Consider the following 13,528-nt stretch of genomic DNA (forward strand, 5'->3'; position numbering starts at 1 on the left):
GAAACGGTGTCAAAGGCATTTCAAAGCCCAGGTAGACAACATGCACATCCCTTCCCGCAGCCACTAAATGGGCCACCTTGTCACAGAAGGAGATTGGGTTAGTTAGGCAGGATCTGCCTTTCATAAACCCATGCTGACTGAGCTTGACCACCTTCGTGTCCTGTATACATGCTGCATGCACTCAAGATGATTTCCACAGCCTTCCCAAAGGCTGTCTGACAGGCCTGTACTTCCCTGCATCCTCCTTCCAGCCCTTCTTGTCACATTTACCAACTTCCAGTCAACTGGGACATCCCTGGTCAGAGAGGACATGAAGGACCAGCAGCTGCTGCTTCCATGGTGGTGAACACTGTGCACACACAGATGGAGATGTGGGGCACATCCAGCACCATGAACAGGTTCTGCTCTGTCCTCAGTGATCTCAGTGAAGAAACACCATGGTTTTCCTTGGATAGATGAGCTACTGCTCATCAACCATGCCATGGTCACCAGGCACTTCTGCCTGTAACTTGGTGCAACCATGCATGAAAGCAGCTCTGTACAGTCCTACAGAGGCTTCCTTTTGCCTTCAACCTGTGGCCACCCAATCCAACCCTGCCGAGAAGAGGAACCTCATTAAATCTGGTTTAAGATACTTTCTTGGGGTCAAAATCCACCTTGACTGGGTTTTCAATGGTCTTGTTCCTGTGGTAAGACTGCCTAAATATTCTTTCAGGTATCTCAGACCTTTTCTTCTTTCAATTGACAGTAGCTAAACCCATGCTGATGGGGCCAAAATCACAGACTGAACCTGTGCTTCATTTCATAGGGCTTTCCAAAACTGTATTGGAAATACATACTGAATGAGCTAAAGATCCCAGACATCAGAATGTAAAGTGCTCTCCATGGATCCACTCACTAAGGAATGAGATGAGGAAATGATGTTGCCTAAGGATTGTCTCTTGGAAATGCTACGGACCTATGGCCAACTGAAGGTGACCTGAGAGGTGAGAGAATACAGGAAATGCCCCATCTCACCCCAAACCAAATCACAGGAGACGTTCTTCACAAGATATCCAGCCTCTGGTTAAAGAGTCCAAGCAAGAGTGGAGCCACAAGACCTCTCAGTATCCTGCTTCAAAGGGCATCATCCATCTCCATGGGTCACGTTAGGACTTACAGCTTTGCACTTACCGATCTGCTGCATCAGGAGCTCGCTCCTGCCAGAAAGTTTCTTCCCATGAAAGGGTTAAAAGATTCTCAAATCTCCTTTCTTACAGTTCATAGAATCACAGAATCAACCAGGTTGGAAAAGACCTTTAAGATCATTGAGTCCAACCGCTCCCCAGCACTGCCAAGGCCACCACTAACCCATGGCACTGAGGGCCTCGTCTCCATGGGGTGTGAATGCTTCCAGGGATTCCATCACTTCCTTGGGAAGCCTGCTCCAATACACACAAAACTCCAGCTTCTTCTTTACAAGGTAGATCATTGTTTGAGCTATTGGTGTTAAAGCTCTTTTCTGACCACTTCCCAGTTTTTTACGTAGTTAAAACTATGTACCCCAAAACTGGACACGTTGGTTGAGAGATGCTCTCATAACTAATGTACATGGTAACAGATAACTTCAGATATAACTGATACTCAGTTGGCTGGCCAAATCACAAAGCTGGGGGGAAATGATTTTGAGATAAACCTTAATTTTATTAGGTTTCCCTTCAAACACAGTGAGCTTTAGAGTTGACCTGTCCACTTCTTATTTTTTTCCCCTCAGGTCTTATAGATCCTGTCTTTTAAATGAATGTTCTGTTTCCATAAGAAAACACATCATATCTAGTCAAAATGTTTTCTCAAAAGCATGGAAGCAAGTTATTCAACCCCATTTCCATCCCTGATGCTGGGTGAGGTGTTAGCAAAACATAACCAGAGCCTAAGAAGCTGTTCACAGCCCAGCAGCCGGGTGTCCCATCACCCATCACTGGTGGCACCATATCCAAATGTGGCCCTACCTGGGATGCAAGAGCCCCATGGCTTGGTGGGAGCCCACTGATGGTTTTCACACATCCACCTTCCCAGAGAAGTGCCAACTTTGGGGTCAGCTCAAGAAGGGAGGGAAGGATCCCCCTGGAATGCAGGGATCAAAGAGCTGTGCACCTGCTGGTGGCCTTCTCACCGCCCTGCTTTGATCACCTCCTTTTGTCTGGCACGCCAAGGTATGCAACTGCACCAGGGGCTGACATTCCCTAAGCGCCTGGGATTCCCCCCAGCATCACACTGTAAGGAGCAGCCAGGGCTGGGCTGAAGAAGCTGGTGAGCAGAGCCTGTGCATGCTGCAAGAAGAGGACCGTGAAGGCTGTGCATCCACACAGCACATCTACACAGCCTGGAGTCTGCATGCCATGGATGCTGCGACCACCAGCACCCACCTTCAGCTGCCTGTAGAACAGGGCAGAAAACAAGAGGTTCTTCTCAGACCAGGCTGGAAAGGGTCTGGTGGTGGCACCACACGTACCCTGCTATGACATCTGTAAGATATAAAGTATGTCAGTGACACTGTTAGTGCCACAAACTATTCTCACTCTATCACATCTGCTGACACCTCTGCACCGTCCCCTGAAAACGTCACTGCTGTTAGCAAAGCACGACAGGCAAAGTGTCAGCAGCACCTTGGGTGCCATCAGGCTTCTGTATAGAGATGAGCACGAATATTCCTCATGCTCAACAGATGTTTGGATGGGGATGTGCAATTGCTTCTGAGACAGATAGCTACGAAGCTCAAGATGTTACTGCCCTCACCTCAAATGGGAACAACTGGCTCTGCCCTCAAGCAGAGAAGAAGAGTTTGTAGGATTTATGGGTTAGTTATGGGAGAGTCATTTCCACCACTTCACTGGCAGATTTGGCAGTGCTAGATTAACAGTTGGACCTCATCATAGAATTACAGAACCCCAGCCTGGTTTGTGTTGGAAGGGAACTTAAATCCCATCCAGCTCCATCCCCTGCCATGGGCAGGGACCCCTTCCACTGGAGCAGCTTGCTCCAAGCCCCTGTGTCCAACCTGGCCTTGAGCACTGCCAGGGATGGGGCAGCCACAGCTTCTCTGGGCACCCTGTGCCAGCGCCTCAGCACCCTCACAGGGAAGAGCTTCTGCCTAAGAGCTCATCTAGCATTATATGCTCCTGTCCAACCAGGCTGGAGCTGAGCACAGCTGCCCCATGGCAATGAGCAAGCCTTGCCCAGCAGCACATTTGTTTCCAGTGCTCTGGAAGTGACTGATGACAACAGTGTCAGGAGGTGGGATAACAGTATATAACAACAAGGCTGCAAGGGAGCTCCAGCTGCTCAGCGTGTCCCTGCCTGTCCTGCAGCAGAGCAGCTCAACAGCCACGTTTCGCTCCTGTGCTCTGCTCCCCATATCCATTCACTGCCCCAAACCAGTCCATCAGTGAGATACCAGCTCTAACCTTCCAGTTCTGCATGGGAACTCATCACCATTGATGTCTCAGGATGACACCAATGATGAACAGACATGGAGAGATGAACAAAAGCCACTCCTAGGAGCTGGGTTTGGTTAGCACTGGGCTCACACAGCATTCAGACCCTCTCAAATCTTCCGGCTTTATGAACGCATTGAAAGGTCCAACCCCAACATGACACCATCTCCAAGTCATTACAAAATGGAAGGGGGATGCCCACAGCACCAGAAACCTCAAGTGTTAACAAAACCACCAGCATTAAAACAAATAAAGGCTTTGAAACCATACGGGTTCAAACAGCAAGGTCCAGGTAAAGTTCTTTGTGTCTGCCAGAGAAGGGAGACATTTCCACTTCTCTCCAGCAACCCAGGAAGGCCAAAGGCGTTCCTTCCTTTCACACAGTCATTGCTACCCAGGAGGTGCCAGCCTGTGTCTCCATTGAGGTGGCACCTTGGTCTGCAGTGCTTCACAAGGGATCAAGGGGTCAGACACAAGAAACACAAACTTATGACCCATACAGAGAAATGGAGCAGCTCAGGAATGAGACAAGGTAAGGACCCTTCTTCAGGGGAGGACTTGTCCCAAAACTGTGCAGGGCATTCAGCCTACAACACGTAGGGGAAAAGAAACTTCTTCCTGACCTCAAATAAGAATCATAGAATCACAGAATAGTTAGGGTTGGAAAGGACCTTAAGATCACCGAGTTCCAACCTCCCTGCCATAGGCAGGCACACCTCACACTAAACCATATCACCCAGGACTCTGTCCAACCTGGCCTTGAACACTGCCAAGGATGGAGCATTCACAACCCCCGTGGGCAACCCATTCCAGTGCCTCACCACCCTAACAGGAAAGAATTTCCTCCTTAGATCCAATCTAAACTTCCCCTGTTTCAGTTTGAACCCATCACCCCTTGTCCTGTCACTACAGTCCCTAATGAAGAGTCCCTCCCCAGCATCCCTATAGGCCCCCTTCAGATACTGGAAGCTGCTCTGAGGTCTCCACGCAGCCTTCTCTTCTCCAGGCTGAAAAGCCCCAGCTTTCTCAGCCTGTCTTCATACGGGAGGTGCTCCAGCCCCTGATCATCCTCGTGGCCTCCTCTGGACTTGTTCCAACAGATCCGTGTCCTTTTGATGTTGAGGGCACCAGAACTGCACACAGTGCTCCAGGTGAGGTCTCACGAGAGCAGAATAAAGGGGCAGGATCACCTCCTTCGACCTGCTGGTCACGCTCCTTTGGATGCAGCCCAGGATACGGTTGCTTTCTGGGTTGCGAGCGCACACAAAGAAGTCTCACAGGACATGGTGTAGACATTCTTTGGGGAACATTCAAGCCAATGGATGGGTGGGAGTCATCAGCCCACTTAAAATATGACTTTGAGAACCCCAAACTTGTACAGTTTAGTTGGGGTCACTGCTCCTCATTGGGGTGAAAAGCATTTACAGAGACTTGGAGTTGTCTCTGCTACTTTTGAGTGTGAACATCATGAACGTGGCATGTTTCCCTCTTGATGAAAATGAGCCATTAGACCCATTCTGGTAAGAAACCCTCAAGCAGTTCTGTCAAGGAAGAGAGCATTTGTTGCTGTTTGGTGAGAACATCAAACATCCTGCTCTTAAGAAGGAAGAGGATGATGGGTTTGCATTGGTATTGCAGGATTTAGGGGTGTCCTTGTTGCGTTAAAGAAGCTAAGGAAGTTCCTCAGGATCCCAACCTCCATCACATTTCCTTCTGTGAGGGACCAACAGCCTCACTAGAAACAGGCTGCTGGATCTAAATGATTTAAGAAGCAAATGCAGATGATTATATATATACTTGTGCTTGGGAAATGTGATTAATGAGGCATTCTCTGCAGTAAGCAAGCACCCTTATGGCAGGCAATTCTGGACAACCAGCCACCTTCCTTTGCTTGTATCCTGTATGTCTCACTTGGAGCAGTCCGAGGTACCATTGCTTCAGCTGAGCTTTAGAACCCTCTCCAAATACACAGGAAAGGACCTATCCAACCCTGTGCAGCAAGAGATAGGCAAAGCCAGGCAACAGCCATGGAAGATCTGGGGATGAACCCAACTGCACCAAATAAAGAGGCTATGGGTGACCAAGAGGACTGAGTTTTTGGGGTAGAAAGAGGACTGAGTCTTTAGGGTGGGCTGGCAGAAAGAGAGGAAAGGTCCTGAATAGAATGAAGAAGAAACCAGCAAAACCAAGGACCCACAGGAGGACTGCACAGGGCAGGAGGAGATGGGGATGTCCATCTCCTGGAGCAGGGAAGGAATCCTTGGGGGAAGTGCTTTGGGATGAGCGGCTCTGTTTACAGTAGGTGCTGCTGAAAGGTGTCCTGAAGAAAGACAGCAATTAACAGGCCTGGAAAAAAAATGGCTTCTTTCCACAGAGTGCCTTTTAAGTGTGTTTTTCGGGCCACTTTAAGGGTTAATGTTTAGCTGTTTATCCGGAGTTGTCGGATGTCAGCTCTTTCTTTTGACTCCTAATGGCTTATAGCCATCAGGAAGGTGAAGCCTCCTCAAAAGAGATGGTGTCAGGAATGTTTTTCTATGCCCACCAGCACCCACACACCTGCAGGAGCCTGTGCTTGCAGGATGGATAGTTTACATACTTGAACCTGTATCCCAGGGACAGAGATATAAACATGAAACCAGATCCTGTCTGACACCGCGCTGAAGCCCCTGGGCAGCACAAAGGGTTCCTTTCTCCCACACCCCCCACGAATGACCACAAATAACAGTTTGGTGCCAGCAAGAACAAGCTCTGCTGGGCCAGGTTAGGATTTTAGGGCCAGATCCTGTAGGGTTTTCAGCACCTTTGGCTCTCTGGTGAGCGCTGGTTGGGAAACAAAGGGCCACTCTCAGGAGCTGACTTCAAACAGCAGCTGGGTCACAAATCAAAGCCTCTGGGACAGGGAAGGTGAGAACAAAGAGCCGGGCTCCAAATCAATCAGAGCACTGCTCACTCCTGACCTGCCCCAGACGAGATGTCATTGAGCCTAATAATTACACCGTGAGGTGCAAACAGGCTGAGCAGTTGTAAACCTACACCCCCTCCAATGTTGCCTGGGGGCTTGTGAAGAGGGATGGTGGAGCTGGCGCTCCTGAAGACCTGACCCTTCCTCTTCCTCTTGGAAAGAAGGATGTTTGTGCACAGAAGGGACTGAGACGCCCCAACCCCAGCCCACTGTGGAGCAAGCTGGCATGGGAAACACTTCAATTTTGGGAAATACATGGGTAAAAAACCACGGGAAACATCCAGAAATCATAGCATGATAGACTGGTTTGGGTTGGAAGGGACCTGAAAGCTCATCCAGCCCCAGTCCCCTGCCATGAGCAGGGACACCTTCCACTAGAGCAGCTTGCTCCAGTCAGAACTTGGCTCCTTGGAAAACAAGGATCTGCAAACCCTGCCCTGGCAGCTGGGGCAGGTAAAGGAAAACCTGGGAAAGTAGGGCTAAGCCTGAACACGTCATCTTCTCTTCTGCTCCATGCTCACAAACAGTGCTGGTGAGAGCAGGGAAGGAAGGGAGACATCAAGGCAGCAAATGGTGAAAGCACTCCTGTCTGAAGCCATGGGAGATGGAAACCTTTCCCAAAATGGGCTGTTTAGCCCAGAGTCAGGTTCAGGTTCATGGCTCATCCCTTAGCAAGCAGCCTCAGGCCAACTTGCCCCATTCAGTACATTGCATGGTCACCACCTTGAGATGTCCAGGTGAGGACTCCTGTTGTGCTGCATGAGTAAGGTCCCATCTCTCTGCATGAGCTACTGAGACAGCAGAGCTGAGCGCTGAGGACTGGTCCCACTGTGCTTTGAGCTGCTCTGGTGGCTTCATGAAGATTCATGGCTGAGGCTGTGATTTGAGTTGGAGCAGGGAAGGATTTGTCACAAAAGGAGCTGGTGACAAACACTTCAGTCTCCAGGCCCAGGAGGTCAGCAAGAGTAGGCTCCATGGAGGACAGATGTACTCTTCACCCTTCATTTCGTGTCCAACCATCTCACACACTTGAAGCAAAGGCTAAAGAGATCTTTGCCTCTCCGCTGTTCAGTTGAGGCATGGTCCTGTCATGGTGCAGGATGATGAAGACTGATATTGGGATGGGTTAGAAAGGACCTTAAGTTCATCCACTTCCAGCCCCCTGCCATGGGCAGGAACACCTCATACTAGACCATGCTGCCCAAGATTCTGCCCAGTTTGGCTTTGAACACTTCCACGTATGGGGCATTTACCATGCATTGACTCTCCTGTAACGCCACATTACATTGGTCCTCTAATGTCAAAACTCAGCTTGGATTAGACCTCTAAATCATAAATCAAGTTAACATGGAGAGGTCCCAGACCAAAATTATCACACCACAACTCCCTGAGTACAGGCAGAGCTATTGCTGTGTGTAACAATATGAGCCAGAACCCAGTCTTGGGCTTAGGGACAACCTGCATCCATATGGCCAAACTCTTCCTCCAGAGAGGGAGGCTTTATTCATTGGAAGCAGTCCCTGGGTCCCACCAGCATTAGCTGGGAAGCCAAAACTGATCCAGAGAGGATGCAGACAATCAAACAAGATGAACATCATGGGCCAGTGACCCAGCTTGTACTCACGCCCTATTGGGTTTAGAAGTATAGATGTGGTTTATGATTTCCTTAGGTTATTATTCCTTATAAACCATGGATTAGCAACCTACATTTGAGTTTTGTACAACCACATCCAGCCTGTGTGTAGTCATGGCGCTACCATTCCATTCCCCAAATATCACCTCCTCTCCCATCACTTTACTCTTCCAGGTGCAGGACTATACTCAGGAAGGAGCCACTCATTTGTCCTCCAGCCTCTGACAGGAATGAGCCCGTCCTTACCAAAGAACACCAGATACAAACCTTGCTAAGCACCGTCCTTCATCTGAAGGCCGGAACAGGGCTCAACACATTTCCAAATACCCCCGGTCTTCTCTCCAGCCCTACCTGAACCACAGCAGCATCCAACCACTCAGTACCATGTAAATCCCAGGGGTTTCTGCTCAAGTAAAAAGTTTCATGGGCATTAAAGAACCATAGAACCACAGAGTAGTTTGGGTGGGAAAGGACCTTAAAGCTCATCCAGTTCCAACCCCCTGCCATGGGCAAGGATACCTTCCACTGGACCAGGTTGCTCCAAGCCTCATCCAACCTGGCCTAAAGAAGCTCACACGCATCACCTCTCCCTTGGAAGTTGATGTGGAAAATAAAGATCATAGAATCATAGAATAGTTAGGGTTGGAAAGGACCTTAAGATCATCAAGTTCCAATGCCCCTGCCATGGGCAGGGACACCTCGCTCTAAACCATATCACCCAAGGCCTCGTCCAACCTGGCCTTGAACACTGCCAGGGATGGAGCATTCACAACCTTCCAAGATACTCTTGCTTATGTCAAGTTACAATCAGTTACTTTGCTAGCAGAGAAACTAGAGCAGTGCATAGGAGAGGAACCTCAGATGAACCTCTAAATGCTTCACAAGTCAACGACGGAGCATTGCCTGCGTGTCAGCGTGAAACCAAACCTCCAGGGCACAGCTTGAGTCTACTGTAGTCTTTGGGAGACGCATACCACCTGCAGGACCTTGTGCCACTCCTTCCAAGCCCAACTTCCATCCAAGGGTAGGCTTTGACCAGCACGCTCAGCTCACCAGACCCTCAAGAAACCATTGCTCAGAAGCAAAGAAATACCACCCAACTTCTCACTTCCCAACCATTTTTCCCCATGGCAGCTGGCGAATCCTTTGCTTTGCTTCTCATCCAAGTTGGACAAAATTACTGCAGAGAATCCCTCCTGCTCCCCTCCCCCCTCCCTTGTGCAATGCAATCCCAAGGGAGAAATGGTTTCATGGGGACCCCCTGCTGTCTTGCATCTGATTTCCCTCCTAAGTATGGTATAGGGAAGCGTCTCGAGGGCTATGGCTGTGACCTCCATACAGCTCTTTTGTCAAGTGCCATTTCATTAAAAAATCAGCCTTTTAACTGTGGACACATTTCAACCTCACCAAATCTGCTAATTATTGACAGTTGGTGAAGAGGAGATTTCACTTGTTCCTCCTGTTAAACTGCATCTAATTAGTAATTACTGGTTCACTGTCATCTTTACTGCAATAATCCCACTGCACATTGGCTCATTAACCTTTTGCTTTTCTAAAGCAGCCTGCCAACAAGATGAAGGCTAAAACAGATTGGAAAACAATAGCTCAGCCTTGGATTTTAGGCTGTTTATTCCCCTTGTCCTGGAGATCCAAAAGGAAGATTATTTGGAAGAAAAGGCTTTCAGCTGAAATCAGCCTCATTCCGGAAGATGGCTTGGTTTGCCCTAACCACCAACCAAAGCCCTTTAAACTTAACCCATAGGGAGGGCATGTGGATTACAGCAAGTGGAAGGGTTTCTCTGCCTTCAGCTCTTGCTTCAGCTCCATTTCTCACCTGGGTTTATCCTTCTTTATCAGCACAATCAGTACACCAGGCATGGGATGAGGCAAGTTTCAGTGGCTTTGCGGCACCCTGGAAGTCCAAGAGCATCCTTTTGGATGCTGAAGAGATGAATGATGTGGATGAGCAGAGACCAAAGGGTGGAAAAAGGAGTGGAGCAACCCCATGGTTCTTTCTTCTGCAGCTACACTGAATTTCATTTGCACAAGTCCCATTTTCAGTTTGGAACTGTCACAGCTGTTTCTATTGGCAGTGCATAGCTGAGTAGGAGTTGTCAGTGGGGATGCTGTAGGATAGGCGGTTAGAAAAGAGATTCCCCGGGGGGCATGGGAGGCAGTTGGAGGTTGTGGGCTAAATGCATTAACTAGATGTTTCTCCTAAACTTAACAGCAGTGAATGACTTAATGCATATTGATGCACTTAGGTACTGGAGTTAACACTATATTGGGCTTAAAAGTGTATTTCTCAGCATCTTAAGCGTGTTTAGCTGCAAGGACCCATCTCTTTCTGGCTGACACTAGGGTTTTATTCTCATAAGGTGACCTTCAAAACCATAACATCTAGAAAGAAGCTGTAATTCTGTTGCACTGTTGCAGATATCCAAATGGATTCATGGAATCCCAGACCAGTTTGGTTTGGAAGGGACCTTAAAGCTCCTCCAGCTCCAACCCCTGCCACAGGCAGGGACCCCTTCCACTGGAGCAGCTTGCTCCAAGCCCCTGTGTCCAACCTGGACTTGAACACTGCCAGGGATGGGGCAGCCACAGCTTCTCTGGGCACCCTGTGCCAGCGCCTCAGCACCCTCACAGGGAAGAGCTTCTGCATGAGACTGAACCTAAATCTGCCCTGTTCAAGTTTGAACCCGAATCTCCCCTGTTTAAGTTTGAACCCATTACTCTTCATCCTATCACTACAGTCCTTGATGAGGAGAATGTACAGATTCCATCTGTACAACACCAAGAAAGGCATAAGGTCTCTGCTACACCAAATACCAACCCAAGAGAAGATGTGGGTGCATTCACCTTCCCAGTACATGAAGGCTGTCCAGCTCCACAATTTTCATTTACCTGTTATTGGTGTTTCTACACAGAACCAGAGCCAAATTCTGGTTTCTCTTGCATTACTTTAAACCAGGTATAAGTGTGAAGCAGCTACAGCTGATGTGATAAGGTGGCTGCATTTATCTAACACACGGGGCTTCAGTTCTGCTTGAAAACTAATTGTAAGTTTAAGCCCCTTTAGAAGAGTGGATCAAAGGCGGCCAGTCAAGCTCCCATGCTAAAACAAGTGCTTAATAACACATCAGCTCTCTGTGTTTGCTCTCTGACTAAAGAAAAAGGACTGTGAATGTGTGATTAAGGGCAGAATTTGGCTCATTTACAATTCCTGAAAGGGCTGCTGCTCAGACCATAATCATATTTTTGGAACAGAACACGCCTATTACATCTTGTTGTTAATAATTTACTCCCTGGGTAGCGCTCATTATAACAGCATCATCTCAGACGTGTCATGTTCATAGCTGCTTCACATACTGTGTTTATGAGAGAAAGCAAATACACACATGCATGCAGAGATACACATGCGTGTACATAGAGAGATCAATGTTCAAACACTCCAGGTCATAGAGTCATAGCATCCCAGAGTGGTTTGGGTTGGAAAGGACATTAAATCCCATCCAGCTCCAACCCCTGCCAAGGGCAGGGACCCCTTCCACTGGAGCAGCTTGCTCCAAGCCCCTGTGTCCAACCTGGCCTTGAACACTGCCAGGGATGGGGCAGCCACAGCTTCTCTGGGCACCCTGTGCCAGCGCCTCAGCACCCTCACAGGGAAGAGCTTCTGCCTTAGACCTAATTCAAAACTCCCCTCTAGTCTATGAACTTAGCTAAATTCATGGACCAGTGATGAGCAACCAAGAAGTCACACATTTTGAGAAATGCTCTTTGCAAGGAAACTCAGATTTCCTATCCAAGAATGTGAAGAAATGGCTCTGGAGAGATTGTTTCAGAGAAATCACTTGCTCTGCTCACTTTAGCATCTCCACAGTCACCATCAATGAGATATTGCAGGATCTCTTTATGCTCTTTATGCACACACTCCCACAGTCATCACAGAATCATAGAATCCCAGACTGGTTTGGGTTGGAAGGGACCTTAAAGCCCCTCCAGCTCCAACCCCTGCCACAGGCAGGGACCCCTTCCACTGGAGCAGCTTGCTCCAAGCCCCTGTGTCCAACCTGGCCTTGCAAACACATTGCAAGTAATGAACGCAAAGCTCACTGGAAGTCTGCTCACAGCAGGCTGCTCTGGAGTCCTTGGCATCGACAGATGTGAGGTCCAGCTGTGCACGTGGAGCTACCTCCAGCTGAGCAGAGCTGAGATCCCAGTAGGTAACGAGCTCCACCACCAGCTTGTACTGGTTTCTCTTCATTGGCACGAGGCGTGGGCAGGGAGCGTCATTCTGTTTGATCTACTAATCAGCGCTGATTCATGTTTACACTGCAGATAGCATTTCATCTGCTGGAGAAGGTCATCCTCAAGTGATGCTGGGTGGTTTCAGTAGTGCCTGATGCCTATTTGAATATCCTTCTGAAGGAAGGCAGACCTTCATTTTCCTCGTGGGCTAGAATTCATTCAGCTCTTAGCACTGACACAATTCTTCATGCTACGGTATCACATACTAGACATTCTAAATGATGTGGTACCCATCAAGCTAAAATATAAAGGCCAAAAGACCTTGCGAGCTTCAGTTTTAGACAAACTAAGGCAACAAATTGCTATTCTTCTAGAGCCCAAAGTGCTGAACTATGAATAATTCAGACCCTGGTACCACAACTATAATTCCCATTGATTTCCTTAGCACACTTCCTATTTCAGAGAAGTGATGCCTACAGAAAACACTGGAAGTGGGCAAAATGCTGAATTCCAAAACAGAATTGCAGGGTGAGTTTCCTGTCTATGCTGAACGAATGGTTTGGTTTGGCTCAACACATCAGCAGTAAGAAGGGAGAAAATACACAGTGATGGCTGCCTAAGGCTTGAGATGGCACCAAGTCTGGGAAAGTGGTAAGGAATTAAGAGTCCAGGTCACTGAGACCTCTGGACCACATGGTGATCTGTGGAAGAGAAGTCAATGAGCATCATACTATGGTCAAACACAGAATTCCCTCTGGGCACAAAGAGTGTGTGTGCTTATGGCACGGGGCACCATGTGGGGGGGAATGGTGGCAATACCCCCTCTGGGGTAAATGAGGTTGGTTGTACCTCCGTGGTCTTGCTTCCCTGATCATCTTAGAATCATAGAATCACAGAACAGTTCGGGTTGGAAAGGACCTTAAGATCATCAAGTTCCAACGCCCCTGCCATGGTCAGGGACACCTCGCTCTAAACCATCTCACCCAAGGCCTCGTCCAACCTGGCCTTGAACACTGCCAGGGATGAAGCATTCACAACCTCCCTGGACAACCCATTCCAGTGCCTCACCACCCTCACAGGAAAGAATTTCCTCCTTAGATCCAATCTAAACTTCCCCTGTTTCAGTTTGAACCCATTACCCCTTTTCCTGTCCCTACAGTCCCTAATGAAGAGTCCATCCCCAGCATCCCTATATGCCCCCTTCAGGTA

The 13,528-nt window shown here is 48.5% G+C and overlaps 1 protein-coding gene across 3 annotated transcripts in view; it reads right to left on the reverse strand.

The window, feature by feature from the left end:
- The window catches only part of SFXN5 (sideroflexin 5), a 100,349-nt gene that overhangs the window by 6,022 nt on the left and 80,799 nt on the right, over window positions 1–13,528 (reverse strand). The window lies entirely within an intron of this gene.

This window comes from Neopsephotus bourkii, unplaced genomic scaffold (genome assembly GCF_033783945.1).
Source record: "Neopsephotus bourkii isolate Nb327-2 ecotype Australia unplaced genomic scaffold, CSIRO-AGI_Nbou_v1 NB_616, whole genome shotgun sequence".
In the NCBI taxonomy this organism is placed as follows: domain Eukaryota; kingdom Metazoa; phylum Chordata; class Aves; order Psittaciformes; family Psittacidae; genus Neopsephotus; species Neopsephotus bourkii.